Here is a 23,390-nt window from a genome sequence, read left to right on the forward strand (position 1 = left end):
AATTGTGCATACAAAAAAAAAAGAAGAAAAAAAGAAAAACAATAAAAAAAACAAAAAACAAGCAAACAAAAAAAACCCCAAAATCCAGCAACAAAATGGGGTTGACATATACCCATTAGCAAAATTTAAACTAAATCTTTAGAAAGGCAAAAGAAAAGCAAAAGCCAACGCTGTATATATAGTATAGACAATCACAAAAGTCGTTTCGATCGGTTTTGAAGCGTGTGCTTTTGGGGTCCAACTTTCTGTGTAATGCCCATATACACGAGACATGGGAAGGAGACAGTAAGTCAAAGTGTGGACTTCCCTCTTATTTTTCACCCATAAGTTGAGGAGGGGAAGAAAATTCACCTTAAAAAAAAAACAAAAACAAAAACAAAAAAACAAAACAAAAAACAAAAAACAAAACCAAAACAGTTACGGTGACTTGCAAGCTTCCCAATACTTTAACTCATTCAAAAAGCAAAAACCAAACCGATGCCTAGAGAGTCTCCCATTGCTTTGCCAAGCTGAATCTGCTTGCCTAAGTTCTTTCCATTGACCTAGAGGATACTAAAAGTCATCACACTAACACAGAGTAGCAAGGGGTTCTCTCTCCGAGTTAGGGAGATGGCTCCGGGGTGTTTGCGCCTCACTTGTGACATATCAAATGGCAGTTACTGTGACGTTGGCCTTCTGCTGTTGCCTTCTGTCTGTGTCTGTCTGTTTGCCTAATCTGTCTGTCTGCCGTCCTAACAAAAAGCCTGCATCGTGAAGTGTCTGATCAGCAGTGTGGTGACCCTACATGTCTTGAATCTATGCTTGTCTGAACTTGTAAATCAGCACCCATTCCTTTACTTCAAGAATACTGTTGCCCCATGGTAATTCTAGATTTTTCAAAGCAGAATCCTAAACCCGAGTTGGACCAAATGGATACAGGGACGGGCAGGGACTGTGACCATCATCATGTCTTCGTTCCTATGTTGAGCCTGGTCCGCGGAGAGTGGCTCTGGGCCCAGCGATCCCACTAGAGACAAGCAGCATGGGATTATACTCACCATATAATTTTTGAATGAATTTCTGAGTTTTCCCCTCCTTCTTTGAGGAAGGAAGGGAAGGCGGGAAGGAGGGGGTGGTGGGGATGCACCAGGGAGCATTTTCGAAACCTCACATCCTGATTCCTTCAGCACAGAGCGGAAATCACGAAGCCAGGCTGTTGACAATCCAGATCGATAAATTTCCTTTTGTTTTTTTTCTTTCTTTCTGTCATTCCCTAATTCACTAAGAAGTGGAACAAGCAGTCAGAAATACCTTTTTGAGTGGTCAAAAATCACTAAATGGATTTATGACAGCTCAAAAAATTATTGATGGTTCCTTACACTGAATGACTCCCGAGGTCCCATTAGCCAGTACCCCAGATCTATTTTTAGCCACGTACGATTCATTACTCTCGAAGCTGTTAAAAACAATTTTTAAAAGAAGAAGAAAAGGGATTTATGTCTGTCCAATATCCTCCCTTCCTTCTGCAGAGAGTGATATTTAAGTCTTTTTCTTTCATTTGTTTCAAGTTTGGTTGGGGTGGTTTTTTTGTACTTATTGTTGTTGTTTGAGGATTTTTTTTTTAAAGTCTATTTTCGGTTCTTTTGATTACCTACATAGGATCATGGTTCCTGCCAGGAATCCACGCACCAGAAAAGATCAAACCCTGGCATGCACATAAGCTCATTATTATTGAAACGAGCTCACATTACCCCCATTAGTACCCCTATCTGTGGAAGAAAGGCCGCCTGCCTTGAGGAAGCTTGTCCAGAGATGGCTCTCTGCATCAGGGGGCGGGTGGAGAAGGCAGCAGGGGAAGGGAGCTGCTGATGTCCGGAGACACTTTCAGAACTGGCAGGCGTTCCCATCCCTTCCCCGGTCTCGCCTAATATTTCCATGGTACATGCAAAAACAAAAACAAAAACAAAAAACAAAACAAAAAACCCAAAAAACCAAACTGTTCCATCAACCTGTCAGTCCCTAGGCCGCAGGCCCTGGGGGACAGATCTCACCCCTCTCTTTAGAAGTGCATGAAGACCCTTGGGCCAGCGAGAGAGCAAAGCCTCCTGGTGGCTCCCCAGACAAGGGTCCAGCTCTAAAGCCCCAAACCTCAGTCCGGCCACCGGCTGCCTACTTTCAGAGCAGATCACTTCTGTATTTTGTTTGGCCCCATTTCCTCTAGAAGCCTCTGCAGTGGTCTTGGTAGCAGGTGGGATAGCTCTTTTTGTTTTCTGGTCCCCAGGCATCAGGCCCAGCATAATTAATTATAATCTTAGGTTCTTGTTGGGTGTGGTGGTGTCCTAGAACCCAGAAAAGCAGCTGCCATCCTGGTTAAGAACTGATATTTCAGAGAAAAACAAACGAATTTTCCACGCCTCTCTAGCGCTTCTCTCTTGCATGGAACAGTCTGCTTATTTAAGCTACGAAAGATCACCAGCTTCAAGGCACACGGCCTAAGGCACCCCCAGCCTTTACCTCTTCTCTGCCCCGCTTAAAGTAGGCATGACTTTGCCAGCAGGTCCCTCAGATCAACAGCTCCTCTTCCTCACAGAGCTGGGCTTTGCCAAACCAATGCCTTATTCTGCGATTGCTTATCTCAGAGTTTAGGGCCTCATTTCCTCTGTTAAAGAAGACCTAGAATCTTACCCGGAGGCCCCTAGAAACTCTAGTGGCTATAATCGATGTCCTTCTGTATACGGAAGAACTCTCTCCTCTTACACTGTAAAACTTGAAAAGCAATCTGTAAAAACTTCGCCTGCATCATGTAGACCCATACAGAACTCAGGAACCCCTCTTGTACCCTCCAGCAGTCAAGAGGACGTGTCTTCTCTCCTGTTGTATGTAGGACTGTGTGTTGAAAGCCGCACATGCAGGCCGATTGCTGCACCGTTGCTTCCTAATTTTTAGAACTTTTAGTCCTGTACCCTGGGTGTTATGTCCTGACCAGTGTGTGCTAGCCATTTATAGCTAATACGTTCTTACCTGGATGCAGGAGAGCAAGCTGATGGAGAGGCTACTCCATCCTCGCGCATGATGAGTCCCATAGCACAGCCCGTGTAGAAGGCAAGATGAACCTTGCTGTAGGGGCTGGTATACCAGTGTGTCAGGGGCTCGTTACAGATGATCCTGTGGGAGATCCTGAGCCAGCTCAGGATCAGTTGGAAGATGATTTATTAAGTTGGAGAGGGCCAGGTCCCACTGCTCTGATCTTGTTACACGACATCCTATTCTAGCCAAAACTGTAGCTTCTAGAGGTGGGCGTCGGGATCCAGGCATGTCCCATACTTCCCTTAGCGGTGTAAAAAAGGTCAAAGACGTGCCGTCAGAGAGCTTTGATAAGTCCTTTGTACTGTTAGAGTGGCTCTGTCCTTGCTTTGCAATGGGACGAGAGAGCTTCACATCAGTATTTAAATGGGGGGAAGGGGACGAGGCAGACGACTAGAGCTGTGTCCGTCCACTGTCAGTCAGGGAGGCAGGCACCTTGTGCAGCTTTTAGGAGCTACTGTGGAAATGTTGCTGAGAGAGGCAGGAGAGCGTGAGAGACGCAGCTGTGGCACACACACACACACACACACACACACACACACACACACACACACACACAGGCCGCTCAGTGAGTCTGCCCAGCACCTACCTGGAGATTGCTACCATAGAAAGGCCGAAGACCTGGTTCCATCCCGGAGCCTGTGTATGTGGGAATCAACTAGCCACCCCTGTCCCTCATTTTTTGAAACTGAGGCCACCAGCCAGAGGGCACAAAGTTGCTGTGTGTACTTTCTCAAGTGTTGCTTTCGATGCCCTTTCCCGGATCCTCAGGGCATGACACAGAACTCTTGTCAGCTTAAGAGGCAGGCAGAGGAAAAAACACAACTCCTTTACCCTTAGCTGGGCCCCTACCACTCCAGGAAGCCCAGTCCCATCAGCAAGCCCCACGGGCAATAGCCATCAGGCTAGGTGATGCCCTCAAGGATGCTATGTCACGTGTGTCCTAAAATGTATGATGTGACGGAATACAGTGACCAAACTAAACAATCTTAAAAGGTGACCTGACCCACCGTGATTTCTTTGCACAGACACTCAGAAAATATCTACCTTTTGTCCCCCCACATACACAGCCTAGAGCCGAAAGGTCAATATACATCTTCTGAAGGGCCGGGGGTAACTGTTTTCAGCTTACAAACCATGAGCACCCTCCTATTTCTGACTCCTTCCTGCTGGGTAGCATTAAAGAAACTATAGACAGTGTGACCGTGTGTCAATAATGCTTTATGAACTAAGGCTTGGGGGTGGTCGGGACTGGTCCAGAGGCCACAACCTCAGGCCCCTGCTTTAGTGTAAAGGAGGATGCACTCCTGGGTTATTTCCAGAGTAAGGGATGGAGACATCAGGCAGAGAGAGCGAGAGCGAGAGAGAGAGAGAGAGAGAGAGAGAGAGAGAGAGAGAGAGAGAGAGAGAGAGAGAGAGAGAGAGAGAACTCCTTACTATCCTGTCCCAACACCACAGGCAGAAGAGACGGAACAGCTGTGACTTAGCTTTTACAACAACTGCTTCTCCACAGACAGGAGTACAGGGAGGAATTAAAATGGCAGACACCTAAGAGCCTGGGGCAGATGCCCCCAGATCAGATGAGTGTCCTCAAGCCGCAGTCAGTGCATCAGAAAGTTATCTTGAAAGATGACACTGGCAGCTTTGTGATGTCACCCAGCCCATTTTTGTTTGGGCTCAATTCAGTTCCAGACATAAAACAAATGCTCGAGTCAAGGGGGTAGGGGAGTCCTGTCTTTTTGTCTTCTTCTCAAGAACTGGCTAAAGTCTGCGGCCAGATAGAGACCCCCAAAGCAGCTGTTCTCCTTAGTGTTTCTATTGCTGTGAAACACCATGACGAAAGCAACTGGGGGAGAAAAGGCGTTGTTTCTGCTTACACTTCCAGGTTACTGCCCTTCAGTGATGGAAGTTGGGGCAGGAACTCAAACGGCAGGAACCTGGAGGCAGGAGCTGATGCAGAGGCCATGGAGGGCGCTGCTTACTGGCTTGATCCTCATGGTCTGCTCAGCCTGCTTTCCTTGAAGCACAGGACCACCAGTCCAGGAACGGCACCACCTACAATGGGTTGGGCCCATAATAATTATATACAAATCATTGTATTGGTTTTGTTTCTAGGCCTAAGAAAGCAAACCTTCCTCACTATGGAGACACCTCTGACAGTGTACCAGCTGACAGTTTGTGAACGGTCACACACAGCAAGGGGAAATCCTATTATTTCACCATTAGACTGTCTACGACAACATGTGACTCTAAAAGTCACAATTAAGAACGGGCCCTACGGTTTGCCTACAGCCAGATCTTATGGGGGCGTTTTCTCAATTGGAGTTCCCTCCTTGCATGTGACTGTAGCCTACTGACATGAGTAGCCCGTAGAGCATCTGTCTCTAGTATATGAAGCATCATAAATGTGGACTATATGATGTGCAGACACCTGAACATGGGCAGCGATGCGTTACGGTGGCAGTTACATGCTATGGCCATGATTCCAGGAGGTCCCACTAGGAAAATGATACAGGTCCCATTCTGCAAAGTATGAGGTTGCCCAGACAAACACCAGCCAACCCCAGGGAGGGCAGGTAGCCAGGGAGGAAGAGAGCTGAGGGCTCCCTGCTGCTCTATCCAGTGCTGCTCTGCTCCCCCAACCCCCAAAGCCAAAACACAGCCAGCCCCCTTCAGAGGCTGGATAAGGCACTGAGCACCTCACTCTGTCTTTACCCAACTTGACCAGTTTTAGATTTGTCTCAACTTCTGTGGTCCAGCCCATTCCCAGACCTAGTGTTTTCCCAATAGGAAGGGCCGTTTGACCTACTGTGAAGTCTAAGGGCAGAGTTCTGTAAGTTCCTGGAATTCATCACCTTACTGTGCTTGTCTAGAGCTGCTGGCTGCCTCTCAGCTGATTATAGAGAGACTGTCTCTGAGTGTGGGCTCCTGCATGTGAGCATGTGTGCGTGCGTGCATGCGTGCGTGCATGCATGCGTGCATGTGTGTGTGTGCGTGTGTGTGTGTGTGCGCACGTGCGTGCGCGTGGTTGTGTATCACAGATGACATCCTATAGGTAGGGTCTTCTGATGACACTGGCACTCTGGGGAGGCAGTCCCCTGCCCTCACCCAGAGCTGTGTGGGTGTCATGACTGACAGAGACAGCCCCTCGGATGACAGCTCGTTCCTCCAAATCTCATTCTTTTTTCCTCTCCTTCCCTCTTTTTAAACTGAAGGGAGTGGGACTGGTGTGATGTCGCTTGCACGGCAGGATGACAGAACTGTTGTGGGGACACCATTGTGTTTGCCAAATGGTCCACTCGTCATTTCAGAACAAACAAATGGATGGTGTCTGTGAGTCGGCAAACACTGGTGACATTTAGCCTTGTTTATGTTTCTTGCCTTTTGCTGCATCGTTTTGGCTCCAAAAGCTACTGTCTGAATCAACATTGCCTCTGAAGTGGGAGAAAAGTCTGGTAGAGTTCATCTCAGTGGCTGCGTCCATATTTCTCTTGGGATTGCACAAAACCAAGGAATCATCGCAGCCAAGTTTTTTTTGTTTTTGTTTTTGTTTTTGTTTTTAAAACCTGTGTGTTTCTCCCCTTTGATAGTGAGGTAGGACTGGAGTGGGGGAGGGGAGGAAGAGTGTGCTACCAGAACCGACACATCCTGGTGGAGTCCAAGCCCGCCAGCCTCTTTCAACTCAGTCAGGAGCCGTACAGCCCTGTCCGTGCGTGACATGGGCTTGACATCAGTCTCCTTAGTCCGCTGAACGGCGGTGATGCTTGGAAGTGACTGCCATCTATGTAGACTCAGGTCACATGTCAGCTGCAGAAGGAATCAGGTCACTTGCGCCCCCCCCCCATGTTGCATGTGAAGCCCAGGTTTCAAATGAGGCAGCAATCACACCCTATTAATTAATGCTGATCGGCAATACCTCTACGCCTAACCGCCAACCTGCTATAATCATGCAGCCTATTCTTACTTTCGTCAGAGACAGAAAGTCCAGATTTTATAAATATCCCGTTATTGTCATCCTTCCATTAAACAGTAGGGACTGTGACCCTGCCCTTGCTTCCCAGGGCCTCTAGCCCCAAATGGTTCCTGGATTAACAAATCTACACGTTTTCTTTCAGGTAAGTGACACCCCATGTCCTAGTCACTCTGTCTGGACTCCCCCCTTGTCTGTCTGTGCTCCTTCGTGGTTTACCTGCAGCTTGTTAACTGTGCAAAGTCAACAGAAGAACCTATACACATACACGTGTTTTGAGTAAATAATTCCTACCGGCACAGGTACGCGTGCGCGCACAGCACACCAGCCTGTGTAGAGTCAAGAGAGGCTGAAAGCGTTGCCCTCCACCCCACGTTTGCGATAGTAATGGATACAAATGTTTAGAAACCTGAGTGGGAGAGTCACAAATCCCAGTGGGTGGTGGGTCCCCGGATCAATGAAAACCCGTCTGGGGCAGTGCCCGTGCCCTGCCGGCTCACCTGAGCTCCCAGGGCTGGGCCCCAGGGTAGCCCGGCCAGCATTCCTTTCTTGTGTCTGATTGTCATGTATTTTGTAACACTTTAGAAGAATACAGAAAAGTGCGGTAATTATCTCCCTCCATAGTATTTAAGCAGAAATATTGCTAGTTTAATATTGCGTCAGGTCGTCGTGTTAACCAGGAACAGGTGACAGTAAAATCCAAGCCAACAGCACTCTGACACCCGCAACCTAAAAAAAAAAAAAAAAAAAAAAGACGGCGACCGAAGCGAAATGTGTAAACGTGTACCGGGTTATCCTGTGCTCTGGAATAGACTGTTGTTGAAATAATTAGAAGATATATTAAGGTGTTCCTGGTAATGAAGGCATGTAAGTTATCATAATTGTAGTTTTCTGCATAAGTGTCAAACTCTATCTTTCCGTGTGCTGTATGCTGAGTTACAAGTTAGGTCATTTATGAATGGAATGTAAAACAATACTAAAAAAAAAAAATGCTTCAATAAGTTATCTTGGTATTGCTAATAAAAAAAAAAGCTGTGAAACATTAGTGCAGTTCTGAGTCATTATGTTAATTCATACCTCGACACGCCGGTCACCCCTCACATTCTTCTCCCAGTGGGGAGCCTCAGCAGGACGTTGGGGAGATCAGGCTCCCCATCTTTCCCATTTGTCTTCAGTTGGCCCTTGAGCAACAATTCACAAACAGGCAAAAAGGAAAGGGACTTCCCTCCTTTGGTGGGACAGCCGTAGTGGGCGCCAGAGAGCCAACAACGGATACAGGCTCTCCGTGCTGCGTGTGTCTTAGGCAGGTTTCTGAGCCCCGGGACCCCAGGATAGGGGTTATAAGCACAGAATCCACAGGCCTACCCAGGATCAGAAGTGCAAAAGGCACTTAGGCCCAGCCTCCTCCAGTGAGCCATGTGCTTCTCCATGCTCTGATGGACAATCTTGGGTAGGTTAGAGGAGTCATTAGGTTAGGTCATTGCCTGTGATTACCCTAACAGGCTTGTTCTTACCCCAGCCTGCCTCATCACAGGGAGAGAGGCAGAAAGGAAAGGACTTGTTTTTGCGTTGCCTGGTTTCATTGCCCCACGAGCTGTTTTACACACTTCCCAAGTCTGTGTGCACTATACCCTTTCTAACTGGTCCCATAGTAGGGCGGGGGGCAGGGCATGGACTCCAAAGCCCCAAGAATTACATCTTCAAATGAAGTACCCAACAAGGGGATGGAAGTTGAGAAATGTCCTTTAGAATGTTCTCAACCTTGGCCTTAGTGACAGGACCAAGGCATCACCTCAACTAGATGGAACAGTCCATCTGGCATTTCTCGTAACAACCACCTATCTTAACCCCTGAGGTCACAGAACAGCATTAAGGAGTCTCTACCTAGAGGAAGGACAGAGAGTTAAGACCTGGGCTGAGAAGACGTGAGGAGAGGTGTTGCGGTCATCTCCAACCCAAAAGCCCGTGTAAGGAAAACACAACTCAATATGAACACAAGCTGCTCGCCTAGATTGGGCAGATCTACCCCTGCACTACGCTAGTCCCCAGCTGTGAGATCCCTTAAAACTTGCGTTTTCTCCAGGCCACGTGCTTCTGTTCCATTTTCCTCCCACCTCCTCCTCTTTAGTCTTCTTCTCTCTCCTTCCTCCCCTCATTCTTCCTCTTGCTTGTTCTCTCTTCCTCTCCCCAAAACTTTTTTGTTCCACCTCTCGTCCACTGCCCAATCACTGGCTCCAGCCTTTATCCTACAAGTTAAAATGGGGAGAAGGTTCACATGAAGTCATCTGGGTACATGATTCACTCCTTGTCCCAGGCAGCCGGTCTTGGGGAAGCAGGATTAGCATCAAAACACAAACAGCACCAAGGGATAGGTCCAGTGGGAAATAGAGATCTTGAAGATTTCTAACCTTCTGTACTCTGTTGTCTGGACTGGGACAGTTTCTAGATCTCTGTAGGCAATACTGAAGTCGTATTGTGGGTTCCTGCTTTGCCGCCCTCTGGGCAGAGTACATCATCCTCACCTTGGCCCATCATTTAAAACCGTTTTCTCAAAACTCCAAAGATAGCATTGTACCTGCTGGGTTATTCACTGTGGCTAGGATGGGATGCGCTTCTGAGGGACCCTGCTGAGCCCAAGGGGCCAGAACTTGGGAGGACCACTAGGGAGTAGGAAGTAAGGGAGGAAGGGCACACAGAAAGATTCCTTCATCTTCTACCCCCAACCCTGCCAGCTTGGAGGGCTCCCTGGAGCCATGTATCTGCCTTCCTTCTCTCAGGGCCCAGTTCCTCTCACGGGGGTCTCTAAGCCAGAAGGCTTGGTAGCATTTCCTCTTCGAAAGCAGGGTATTTCCTGAGTGGCTCCCCGGTGGCAACTGATGAAGCTTAAAAGAGACCTCCATGGATTCCAACTCTCCCGTTGTTATGAACCCAGCCCCAGCCTCTCCCAACCTCTCATTTTGGGATAACACCTCATCGTGCCTTATACTGTTCCTCCTGCCCCCCAGCATTCCCCCCCACCATCTCCTCTGCTGGATAACAAGCAACTCTATGCTCACCAGTTGAATGTTCTTAGAAATATCCTGTCTGCTGCCCGCAAAGGGAGCCACGTAGACCCAGGCCTCTGGGACATTCAGTCTACTTCATTTCACAGCTCTGCATGAAGGCCGGTAATTCTGCTTCTGGTTGGTTTATCACACCCAAACGGCTGCTCTCCCACCACCCCACCCCCACCCACCCCAAGCCCCACACGGGATTATAACGAGACTCACGGGTTTGGATTCAGACCTAGGGCAAACAAAAATAACCCACCCTGGATTTACCTTTATCCTTACAGCATAGAACTTTTAAGCATGGTTGGCTCTCTGCTTTGTGGTGCATAAGAGACACCAAAGAGTCCCCATCTTTGGAACAGAGTAATTAAGAAGGCATCTGGCTTAAATTCAAGAAGCCAAGGAAAACAAGGAGGTTTGTAGAAAATCTGCACACTCATGTCTCTGTCCACACGTTTTTGGAACTATGCATACTTCGATGTAATTTCTCTGGCGAAGAAGAGAATCTAAATTTGGGGACAGATTAGTGTGTATGTCTGTTTTCCTCAAAGAAACCTCGGAAAGAATAAATAAATACACAGGTGCACACTGCTGGTTGTATCCCTGAATGAACAGGGTCAGGGTCCAGGCCAAGGTCAAAGTCAGACCAGAGTCTGCAAAATCATCAACTCTATATGGTCAAGCATAGCTGCTCATATATACCAATGCCGACTGGTTCTCTGAGGAGTTCGTCTTCTCTACTCTCTGTGCTGTCCAGACAACCCATTTAGTGGCAACCTGGTCACAAGGTTACGTTTCTTTCTTGAAGTTCTGTGGTTGTCAGGTGTGCATAAGATGCTCATAGAAAGGGAGAAAGGCAACCAGTCTGGGGAGGGATATTGCCATTGCCTTACCAAATTATTGCTTTTTCTATGACATAGGGATTTCTTTTCTGTTTTGAGCCCAGTGGTTGATATGTCCTGGGGGGAGCTCTGGGGCTAACCACTAAGAGATGCTACTCCAAAGTATACCTGAGGAAGGGCTGGGGCTGGGCGTTTGGGTGGCTTCTGTGGTTGGATAATTAAGAGTTCACCTTCGGATGAGATCTCTCTTCTTGAGGAGGGGGGCCACAATTTTTTTCCAGCCCGTTCGGATTTCTTTGGTGACATGGTCAGGATCATAGAAAAGCAGATCTTCGGGTGGCCCGGGTGCAGATTGATGCAGGAGGAAACCGTGTTCATGAGAGGGCTGCCTCTAGAACAGACCCTGTTTGATTGTAGACCACCCTGGACCTGCCAGAGCCAAAGATGAGAGCAAGTTAATTAATTCTGTGGCTCGCCATGGGAAGTTAAACGCCCAGGAGGAGCCAGGCTTTCAGCTTAGGGGCAAGTTTGTCAGGGTCACTGAGGTTGTTAAGGGTCAGTCCGGGGTCAGGTGACCAGGCATCCAGCAACAGCCAGGCTCGGAGGCTTTTGGCTTTCATTTCTTTGGGGGAGCAGATAGCTGGGATCATCTCTTTGATCTCCAGCTCTGTTTTTCCTGGCCTTGAAGTTTAGATGGTACCGTGTACCCAGTGAGCACCACAGTCCTCCCGGCCCATTGGATCTGGGAGCCAGGCTGGTACTTCCACAGACCTGTCTACACGCAAGACTCCGGCTTACACAAAGGCATTCCTCACACTAGGTCACGGGACAGGCCAAGACTTGGAGGGATTTATCCTAAATCACTAGAAGGGCACCAAAGAGTTTTCTCTTCTAATTCCAGAAGACATTCGCCCCAGAAAAACAAAAGGGAGTCAACTAAACTGGCTTCGTAGCTTCACGAAAGGGGAAGAAAAAGATGATCTTCACTGAGTTTTTCTGTGTCGACCTCTTAAGTCCACAGCTGAAACTCGACTTATTTAAAGATTATTAGAGGCTCCTAGGCAATTTACAGGTCATCATCCTGCTAAGCTAGTAGGTCCCACTTGCACATCCCCGAGCCATGCCTGGCCCTTCCAACGCCACATACACAACACAGAAGTGTTCCGGAAGGGGGGGCACTGAGAGTCTGTCTTGTGTGGGTGGGGCACAGAGTTCTACTATATCCTTCCATTCCTAGGATTTCTCTGTCCTTTCAGTCCTTGATTCCTAGTATGTCTTGGCAGAGGGAGCTATTAACCCTCAGTTTTGCCCTCCATCGACTGAGAAACTTGGGCACCTTTAAGAGAATACAATGGCTATAAACATACATAACTCAGAGACTAGTTGCCCTCATCTCAATTATTTTAGGACTCCTGTTAGCGAGCATGTCCCAGGCAGTGCGCCGTATAAAGCTGCCATGGTGGTGAAGAGGGAGTTACTGTTTTGGGGTGGCCCGAGTATCCCCATTCTTGCCCACCGTACTCACTCCTTGGAAGTCTCCTGTCTGTACATCTAGCTGGGTGGGATTCCTCACACCTGGACTGAACACCTCTGGAAATCTGGTCCCATGAGACCATCCCTGGGACACACAGATACATCCCTGTTAGCGCTAACTGGGCCGTTTGTTTTCCTGTTCGCTAATAGCATAAGGACTCAGGGAAATAGTAACACTGATCGCTGGGAACAGGGCTGCTGCTGTGTGGATTGATCTATACGAAAACTCTGGGCTTGAAGTGCCTGTCCTTTCTAAACCACACTCGGAACCACAGTTTAATGTTGAAGCACAAGGGTTATTTTCTTGAGGGGGTCCTTGCGGATAGATATCCTTACAGAGATTAAGGACTAAGATTCTGGGGTGCTGGGGTGGCTTCCCACAGTCTCTGGTTTTCTGTAGGAGTGACAAGTCGGGAGTCGAGCAAGTCGAGCTTACAGTCCAGGGAGACACGGGGGAGAGGCACTGTGGTACAGGACTGGGCATGATGGGATGATGGAACCTTAGGTGTGGGAAGAGAGATCTGGGGAGGGTTCCCCAGGCCTGATAACTCCCAGACAGAGAGCATTAAGCATGCTTGAGCCCTCCAAAGTGTTAAGTCCTCAGAATAGGTACCATTTCTGGTGTGGAACAGCCTGGGAACCTTGGGAGCTGGGCAGAGGGAGAAAATAAGAAGCCATAGAGGAACTAGGGAAAAAGGGAAGCAGGGGAGGAGAGGAGAGGAGAGAGGAGAGGAGAGGAGAGGAGAGGAGAGGAGAGGAGAGGAGAGAGAGAGAGAGAGAGAGAGAGAGAGAGAGAGAGAGAGAGAGATTTTTTCATAGAAAAGCAGTGTAGGCTGCAGGTGGTAGGTGTTTGTGTTCTGACAGGGCTGGAGAGAGATGCTTAGCCACCCTCGGTGAGGATAGGGGAGGCTCCAGGGTCAGGTGAGGTTCCCCAGCAGCAGCACCTGCTGGCTATAGGCCTGCCACTCCAGCTGCGCCCTCTTCTCCACTCTGCTTCCCAGCAGCCAGTTTTTCAGGAGGAAATGCTACAGCTTAATCAGAATTATTTACAAGATAATGGTCCATTGTTTGCACTAAGACAGATGTTGTCTGTGGGAACTTTGTGTTTTATGCTCTCTCCCCGCTCTGCCTTCCCTGGTGCAGATGGGACCCAAAGTAATGTGAGTTATTATTCGGGATGGAAATCCGGAGACTCCTTCTCTGCCGCCCAGACTCCGCTGGGTCACACAGATAGCCTGCCTGCCTGCCTCTGAGGTGGGCAGGAGTAGACAGACAGAGCCCTCCAGCAGGCTGTGATTAAGAAGGTCATGCATGCTTCCTCGAGGGGCGGGCTGGTGCAATCGCCTTGTCCAGGACAGGAAGGACTCACGATGATTAAGATGTACTTGCTGCATGTTGACTTGTGAGGTCACCACTGACATCGCCAACGAGGGTGGCCATCTGGTCCTGCTCTGCCAAAGGCTAAGCGGCCCCTCTCCGGCGAGGGGGGCGGGGGCTGCCCCTCTCCGGCAGCGGAGAGAGGCTGGGTGGAGGTGGGGGTGGGGCTTGGGGTTTGCGGTCCTGATCCTCTTCTGTGACTGGCCAGAGGCCTTCCTCTGGGTCTTCTGTGGTCCGTTGAGGAGTCAGCTCCACTGGGGTTGAGAGTCTCACTCTCTTGCTTCAAAGTCAAAGGGCTGGTCAAATGAATGTAGGCCCCTTGGGACTGGGCCAACGAAGGAGCTTGCAGATCAGGAGGAAGATGGGCCTTGGTGGAGGTGTGCACTGGAGACTCTTGCTGTGGCGAGATTTGTTCCTAGCTTCTAACACCAAGTCAGACAGGTATCCCCCCGCCCGCCCCCAAAAACGCTATCGGCCCCATCTAGTTATTCAGCCCTTGAAGTTAGCCAGCCCTTCAATAATTTCTGATTTTCCAGCCACTTCCGCATAGACAGCCTCACTACCTCATTGGCTGTCACAACCCATTTTATGAATGAGAAAATGGAGGCCAAGAGACAGCAGGCCACTTGATTCCTGGACACATCTCACTGCTGCAGCCATGCCTTCCCGTTGGCTCTGTGGACCGCAGCTTGGTCACTGCTTGCAGGACATGGAGCAGGCAGAGAATCATTCCCCTGAGGTGTACATATCAGATGCCAACCCCAGAGTCTGGCAGCTGGAAAGGCTCGCTGGACAGCCAGAACTTAATGTTACCCAGGCAAGGGCCAACCATTGAGCAACACTGCTAAGCCTTATTAATTTTTTCCGAGACAGGATCTCAGAAAAGTAACCTAGTCTGGTCTAGAACTTGGGGATCCTTCTGTCTCTGCCTAAGAGGCTGTGAGCTCACAGGTATGTGCTTACTCCATTTAAAAAAAAAATACAATGTATTTTTCTATATCCAGCAGTGGCCAAGAATAAACACACAGATTGGTGTATGTAGTCCCCTTGGGATGTGTGGGAAAAAAAAGAGAAGAAGAAATAGAAGAGAGAGTGGCTTTTGTGAAGTGAGCAAGCACCCCACATGTGGGTGACCGGAGGAAAGTAGTCATTTCTCTAGCATTTACTGACCCACATGCTACCCAGGAATCATTTCTAGCCCTGGGATCACACTCCCTTCATACATGGGCTAGTTAGAGCATCTTGGCCATGTTGAAGGTGACAGTCTCCTGCCTTCTTCTGGAGAGCACTTGTCTCCACCTGAGGAATGACTCTGGCAGACTTAACAGAAAGGTCTGGTCTTTTAAGTTGTGGAACATGCCAACTCCATGTTAAAATAATACGCACTCACTGTTGAGCCTGGTGTAGCGGCATGGGCCTGTAACCTCAGGACCAGGGAGGGGAAAAGAGGATCAGGGCTTCAAGGTCATATAGGGGACTCTGTCTCAAAAGAATTTCAAAACTGAAATTCCACAGTATGAGCCAAGGTCAAGTTATATTCTCTGTCCCCCTACAGAGGCTATGCAAATTACATCCTTTCCACAAATCCCGATAAAATCCCAAGGCGGGGTGTGTGTGTGTGTGTGTGTGTGTGTGTGTGTGTGTGTGTGTGTGTGTATCATCCTGTTATTCTTCTGTCAGTCTCTGGACAGGTTCTGGGGCGGGGAACACTCAGAGACGCCCCCTGCCTTACCCCAGATCACCAGCACCTGAGGCAGAGACACCCCCTTCGAGGCTCCTCCCTCCAGTTGTTTTCTTCTACATTCCTTTGGGGATACAGCAAGACTAAAGTGACCAATGAATAAAAACAGTCCTATCGGGTTGGGGATTTAGCCTGGTAGAGTGCTTGCCTAGCATGCCCAGGCCCTGGGTTCGGTCCCCAGCCCCGGAAAAAAAAAAAAAAAAAAAAAACAGTCCTATCTGTCAACCTGTGACTCAGCCCCAGAGGCCGAGAGAACCATGCTAGGCAGCGGTTCAAACGCCAGACACAGAGGCTGGCACAGCAGGACGGTACTTAGGACCAACAAGGCTTGAGCTAGCCGCTTGTCCCTCAGAGGCCACACCTCTCCTTACACCTTGTCCCCTGGTGCCCCAGCTTCACAGGCTGAGCGAACTCAGGACTGTATCCAGTCATTTCCCAGGAAGGAAAAAAAAAAAGGTAAAAACTCACTCTCCCTTTTCTGAAGCAACAGGATCTCAACAGGAAACCTGACCCCTAACCCAGCAGTGGTCCCCCGGGGAGGGGTAGAGAGTGGGTGGCCTGGAGCACCAACAAGCCCTCACGGCTGGGGCTGGTGCTGCTGCCTGCCCAGCCCCCACAGACAGCGACAGCAGCAGAGGTCAAGCCGGGATAATATTTATCAATCTTATTCTCATGCTGTCAGCCTCTGCCCCAAACCCGCATCGCGGGAGATCCCGGCTTATGTCTTTTAAGGCCCCACAGAGCCACCTCACATGTACCCAATTACCTCTGTCAAGCAGGGGAAGGAGGTCCCCTCTGTGGGTGGGATCTTAGGCCTTTGAGCCCATTCCTCCTGTCCAGCCAGTTAAAAACTGTTGAAATTGCAAACCAGTAATAAAAGGATCATATGTGTTTCCCACCGAACAGGTTCTTTAGGGCTATTACAATAATTAAAAACATATGGTGCTGTGCTAGTCGGAGGGAAACCGCAGATGTACAAATTAGGTATTATAGAAGGGTTTTCTGCTTTTGCCCTTTTAAAAACGTCAAGCCGGAGAAGTTTAGGGAGATAAAATGGCAATTTTGCAGACAGTGGGTAGCGTTTTGCTTTTAAAATCATTAAATATATAAGCTCTTGTTTTTTAGGCTTACTGGGAATAAACAGCTTCTGGTGGGGGAAGAAGGGACAGAGGCTGGGGGCAGGGGCTGTGGGGAGAGGGGGTCGTGAGGAAGGTACCTTCCCACCTCACCTCAGGACTCAAATACCATGAAATCCTACGCACCTCTATGGCGTTATTCCGCAAGAAGAGGATTTTATATTTATTAAATATCGAATTGTATTACAGCGCAGGTGATAGGCGCAAAGATGGGTGGATTGGTTTTGTTTTGTTTACATTGAACTTTTTAATTGTTAAAAGGCAAAGATAGAAGTATCGGATAGTCTAGAAAGCATCATTTGTTTTCATTTAAAATATGCAATTGATTGTGAGTCGGTGATAAATACTGCTAATAAAAAGGAATTGGGAGAGTTTCTGGGGCTCCTCGTCAGCCGCCTTCCAGGGGGGCTGTTCAGACGGAGGATCCAGTTCTGGGGAGACAGGAGGTGAGCAGGACTGGGCTGGGTGGCAGGGTCCAGCCACGCATGGGGGTGCCGCAGAGACCACAGACCTACAGCCCTAACACAGCGAGGTGCTGGTTCAGTAGCCCAGGCTGCAGGGCTTCACCACCGCTGCCTGTGTGACAGGGCTACTCTGTAGGGGAGGCAGCATGGGGACAGGTCACAGGAGCATGGCCTCAAGGTCTCCCCTCTTATTATTCATGAAAACACTGTCAAGTCCCTCCTGAGGTTATCCACTCAAAGCAGGGATGCCCTCGTACCGTTTTAAATCCAGTGCTGGGTGAGACTAGTTGATAACTGTGTAAGACATGAATGCCAGTCAACAGGAGGAGCACATGGCAATCAAGGGGCACCCCCTACCGCAGAAATCAGCCACCAAACACTCAGACAACCAGGATTGACGGGGCCACGGTGTATAATTACTGAAATCCTTAATAATGACCAAAAGTCCCTCGCCCCCCGATACACACACACCCAAGCCCAGTACTGGGGGTGAATCTATTTTCTTGGGCACATAGAATGTATTCACCCATATCTCCGGCCCTTTTATTTTTATTTTTTTATTTCTTATTTTTACTTTGAGACAGGATCTCGATTGGTTGTGCAGGACCACCTTGGATTCATTCTCCACAGCAAGCAAGCCTCCACCCTGCAGTTGTCCTGACCCAGCCTTCTCAGTAGCTGAGGCATTATAGGACTGTATTCTCAGGCCCAAACTTGATTAACATATCTTTGTGCTGTGGCGTTTGTTGTATTATAAAGTTTGAAGGCTTTGATGAAGTTAGGAGACTCCAGACGAGAAAGAGCCCCTTCTTGGCCATCCTCAAGGAAGATGGCCTGTGAAATGGACTCACTGGTTCTATCTTTGCTGAGGACCCTAGGTCTTCTATACCACCAGTTTTAGCTATGCCCTTTAGATGCCGTCTGAGGGTCATTGTCATCTGGCATTCCCTACCTTTGGGATCTGTGACTCGCCCTTCCCCTCTGCCCTGCCTCTGGATTAGCTGGTGTAGCCAGCCTTCGGGATAACTCCAGCCACGAACAGGATGAGAGAGGGATTCTTCAGACACCTATGAACAGGGTACCACATGTGGCAGTGACTCCCAACAGTGTTGGAAAGAGTTTTGGCGTTATCTGGAAGCATTGGGTGGTACTCCTGGCATCTGATGGGGAAAGGACCAAGGAGGCTGCTCTGCCCTTCTCACTGGGCAACCTGTCCAGCAAAACAACAACAACAACAACAATGACAAACTAGCCACACTAAGTGTGTCTGGGTCAGTGGTTAGGAGATCCCCGTGCTCAGGGATGACAAGTTCCAGGCTTGCCATCAGAACACAAACTTGGATAAATAGTAGCCAGCTAGGAAACAGGGCTGGGTACCCAGCTTATGCTATGACTTGCCATTAGCTACTCAGACATCCATTGCTCTCCAAGTCATGTTTCCTTTGGATCCTAGGCCATGATTCAAAGGTTATATACAGGAGGACCGAGTGTGTTCTGGAAGTGAAAACTTTAAGCTCATTCCTCCCAGCTCCAAGGAGCATGGAGGGTGTAGGGAGGGCAGGGAGGGTGGTAGGGTGTAGGGAGGATGGCAACGGTGCTGGCAGCCTGGAGCCCGCCTTTTCTTCTCCCTTGAGTGATAGCAAGCCTAAGATGTTATTGTGCACATAGGTATTACCGCTTTAACTTTTACTGAGGTAAAATAACACCTTGTCACTCAGCGCAAGTACCAATCACAAAATGAATTAATTGTAATAACTGTTGTCAACAGAACAAAAGACTTGTTGCTTTTCTAAGCAGATTTCAGCGCACTGAGAACTATATACAAACGTTCCCATTGGGCAGGCTGGCGGAAACCAGTCAGAATATAATTGTATCTGTCTATCTCTTTACTTTGTTTTTAAGGGCTAAGGAATCCAGTTAAAAACCTATATTTTAAACATATCAATAAATATAGCCCTTTTTGTGTTTGGGATGTCTCCTCAAAAAAAAAAATGGAGTCTTTAATAAATTGGCCATGAAAATAGCATTTGCCGTTCCAAATAAGGGCCAGCTGCAGAGGCTGCCTGTGGACTCTTAAGTCATGAAGGGAATTATGCCCAATTACCTTCCCATAAAACACCCTCTCATTTCTGGAAGTTATCAAAACGCATCCTGCGGACAAGTGGTCAGCTGCCCCTTTGCTCCTCGGAGAAGCACAAGAGGTCTCATGCCGGGCCCACTGGGCGCTTAACTGCCCTCATGGGCACGGGCAGGCTTGTTTATAGCCGCGCTTTTTACAGTTCCCCACTCCCTGCAAACCCCTATTTTTTTTAAAATTTATTTATTTTTTTTGCATTCTACCTTTTTCACATCTCTGCACATTTCTCTCTTGAAGAACTGAGGAAACCCTAGAGATACTGTTCTACAAATGAGGCTCTCCTAGGAGAGCGAGTGGGCAGAGGGGCTGGGCATGGGTCTCTCCAGGGTCCCTGCCAAGTTGAGTCATCCAGTCAGGTCATTCTGTGGCTTGCCTTTGAGGGTGAGGCTTTGAGGCAGCCGTAATGGGGAATAACCTAAAGAAAAATGTGTCCCGGACCCACTAGCTAAAAGTGGATGTGATCACTGAACCTCTGAAGGATCATAAACAGGCCAGCAGATCCCAGAAGGTTCTGCAAACACTGTGCATTATACGATCCGCAGCCAAGCAGAGGGAATGGACTAAGGAGCCCTGGGGATGGGGCGCCTTCTGCTTCCAGGGCCTCTCAGGCCCCTCTGCAGGGCCTCTCATTGGTGCTGACTCCGCCCCTCTGCTTCCAGGGCCTCTCACTGGTGCTGACTCCGCCCCTCTCCTTTCCTCCAGTTAGCATTCTCCCACTTCTCCATGCCCTTCCGCCACCCTGACCCTTGGGTCCATCCCTCAGATACAGTGGACTTGAACAGCTTTGTACTTGTAATCACTGAAGACTCATCTACCCCTCCCCCTCCATGATGAAATGGTAAAAGAGACCATGAGAGAGATTTTTGATGTGCAAAACAGGGAGAGAACTTGTTGGCCACAAACCACAGACAAACATGGGTGCTATGTCCATACATTCAAGTCTGTCCTCTTCTCCCTCCTTTCCTCCCTCTTCTTCCTCCTCTTCATCCTCTTCCTCTTCTTCTTCTTCCTCCTTCTCCTTATCCATAAAAGGCAATTTCCTTCCTGCCTTCTGGGGCAAGTCTTCTCTATACGCAGCCTGAGAAAGCAGGCCAACCCCTTATATACGGTAGGAACGGTTTGACTCTATGGCTGTGAGTCACACTAAAGTACCAAGCCTTCATGCTGAAATCCGGCTGAGAAAATGGAGCAAAAGAGGCAGGGGCTTGTAGGGGCAAGAAGGCTGAAGGGGAAGATTTGAGGTGAGTAGAGGGCCATTCTGAGGAGACTGCTGGCTCCAAAGGCCTCTACTTCCTGGTCTCATCCTACTCGCCATCAGCATTGTGAAGACCATGCATTCTCTCCAGGAAAAAGAGCCTGCCTTAGGAAATGAGTGTAGTCCCCTGCCTGCTTTGTTTTGTTTTGCTTTTTTAAAGCACATATCAAATCATTCCAGAGTGCTGAAAGAGGGTCACCAACCAAGCAGCCATGGTCAGGTGGGGCTGGCATCCTCTGATCATAAATCAGTTCCGAGTTCAGCTTCAGAAGTCTGTGAATGGCTGTAGAGAGTGACCTAAGGACACCAGCTCCTGAACCTCAAAGGTCAGGGAAGATGTCTTGGGGGTTGTGAATGGGAAGAGGTGGGGGAGGGCACTGGAGAAAGCCCTGAGGTGACAGGAACCAGCTATCCTGATATTTAGGTGGGTACCTCTAGGAGAAGAGACTATGAAGGTTAAAAACCCTGACCTAGGAAATGAACAGAACATTCCGGGCCACTGCATATGAGATCAGCACTTCCCGAGGCTATCTCAAAGTGTGAGATTATCAATACTGTGAGCAGAGAGCAGGGCCAGGACTGGGGCTATTTGTACAAATGAAGAAAGGGAAGTCCCTAGAGGGAACACTTGTTGCAAAAGGCAGGACTGGATGCCTAGTCTCCTACTTCTCGGGCCGTGAACCCTGGAGTACCCCTGGCTAATCTGAGACTCAGGGTGGGATTACTAGAATCAGGGAAGGCAGCATCGACTGACTTCCAACACTAAATCCATCTCCAAGGCAGGAAAAAGAAACAGATCTTGGAAACATGACATCAGGAGAGGCACAGGCATTTCTCCATGGCCCCAAGACAGGACCTACTCATGTCTACAGACCAAGGCTGCCTGTGCAGAGTCAAATTTGTTTTCTTCTTAGGAATGAATGCATAGGAAGCCGCAGCTAGTCAGCACTGTAAGTCTCCCTGGAACACGAGCAAACCTCATCCCTTTCTTGTCTTGTGACCAAATACCCAACAGAAACCCTACCGTAGAGCAAGAAGTCTTCCTTTCATTCAGCTTGTGGTTTCAGAGGGTTTTAATTCATAGTCACTTGGCACCATGTGTGGACAGAGACCATCACTATACAGCTCTTTAGGGAAGCACAGAAAGGTACCAGGGATATATACCCAAAGTGCTCGTACCTAGTGACTTTGACTCTTCTCCTGGGTCCAACAGTTTCTAGAGTTCTAAGAATCAGTTAGAAACTAAGTGTTGAAAGGGATACTTTAGATTCAAGCTATGAACACAGGTCAAGTTGAGCTGACTATCAGGGAGAAAGGTATAGAACTCTTGCTAATGACTACTGTGAAGTTCCAGCCCCCATTCTGACCTCGGTCAGCTCCAGGTTCAACCATTACTTGGCATGGTCCAACATTGTGGATGGCTGCTCCCCTTTATCAACTCAACACCAACTAGAGTCACCTCTGAAGGGGGAATGGCATCCATCAGACTAGCCTCTGGGCATATCTGTGGGTCATTTTCTCGATTAATGATCTATGTGGGAGGGTCCAGCCCATCGTAGGTAGTGCCAATCTTAGTCAGGTGGTCCTAGCAGGTATAGGAAAGATAACTGAATGTGAGCTTGAAGAACCAGCCAGGAAACAACATTCCTTTGTGACCTCTGCTTTGGTTCCTGTCTCCATGTTTCTGAATTGAATTCCTGTCCCGACTTCCATCCATGACAGACTGCGATAGGGATGTATGAGTCAAACCCCTCTCTCTCCAAATTGCTTTTGGTCACAATGTATGAGCTGAGCAATGGAAACCTAAGATAGCCAGTGACATCATATTGTAGTAGCAGAACAGAGCAGGTATCTTATCCCATCCGTTGGATTCATATAAAGCATATCTCAACGAGGTGTGTGTGCATAAATAAATAAGCCTATGCATATTTACATTATAAAATAAAATTTGAAACATGCTTTTGCTGAGCCGCTATCTCCTGCCTGTCACGTGCTGAATCCTGAACTAGTACACGACATTGTCGGAACAGTGTGTATCTTCACTGAAGACCGACAACGGGAATGCTGTGTGTTGCGGCTTGTGATCTGTACTAGGTGCTCCCCAGACATGTCTACACTGGCACAGGTCTACACTGGCTTGCCTCTACTTAGGTGCTTGCACCCCATCCCCTGGGGTCTGTCCAAGGGGCTGCTGAGGTGCTCTGCAGCCAGGAGGGCCCTGCTCATTCATTTGGTCCTTGGTCCTGCACTGATGCCGCTCAGCAGGGACTTAATTGGATATCACTCTTATGCTAGACACGCTCCTTGTCATTAGGGTACAGAGGGAAGCATCTAGACCCCTATTCCCCTATGGATCTATTTTCCCTCATTCCTGTTCCTTGGAGCATAGCCCTCTGCTGAAGCACCTCCCAGTGGATAAGTCTTTGGCGATGGAGTGGTTCATCCACTCTCATCCATAGGCATCGTACCTGGAGGCGCTCGGCCCTCTACATGGGAGCCTGCTCTATCTACATTCCCAAGATGATCCTAGCTGCCCAGGAGGCACTATCAACCCCAACAAGAAAAAGAGAAGCAAGGGGAGAGTGATAGGTTCCCACTTAGCAAAGATTTCCTGAGGGCTCCCTCGTGCCAAACCCTCTCCTAGGCACTGGAGCCTGGGGTAAGTAATTAGAGCCCGAAAAGCATGCTTTTTCTGAGAGGTTGGGTGTATGTGCTGCACCACCAACACCAGCAGGCAAGGGGAAGAAGATAGAGGAAGTCTAGGCTGGGAGAGCATTTAGGGAGTGGTGCGAGGAGGTGGCCATTTACGTGGTGTGGACAGA

At 48.7% G+C, this 23,390-nt stretch overlaps 1 protein-coding gene across 6 annotated transcripts in view; it reads left to right on the forward strand.

The window, feature by feature from the left end:
• Znf536 (zinc finger protein 536) overlaps window positions 1-23,390 on the forward strand; it is a 464,620-nt gene that overhangs the window by 298,942 nt on the left and 142,288 nt on the right. The gene's annotated exons all lie outside the window — the stretch shown is intronic.

This window comes from Rattus rattus, chromosome 2, assembly GCF_011064425.1.
Source record: "Rattus rattus isolate New Zealand chromosome 2, Rrattus_CSIRO_v1, whole genome shotgun sequence".
NCBI lineage: Eukaryota > Metazoa > Chordata > Mammalia > Rodentia > Muridae > Rattus > Rattus rattus.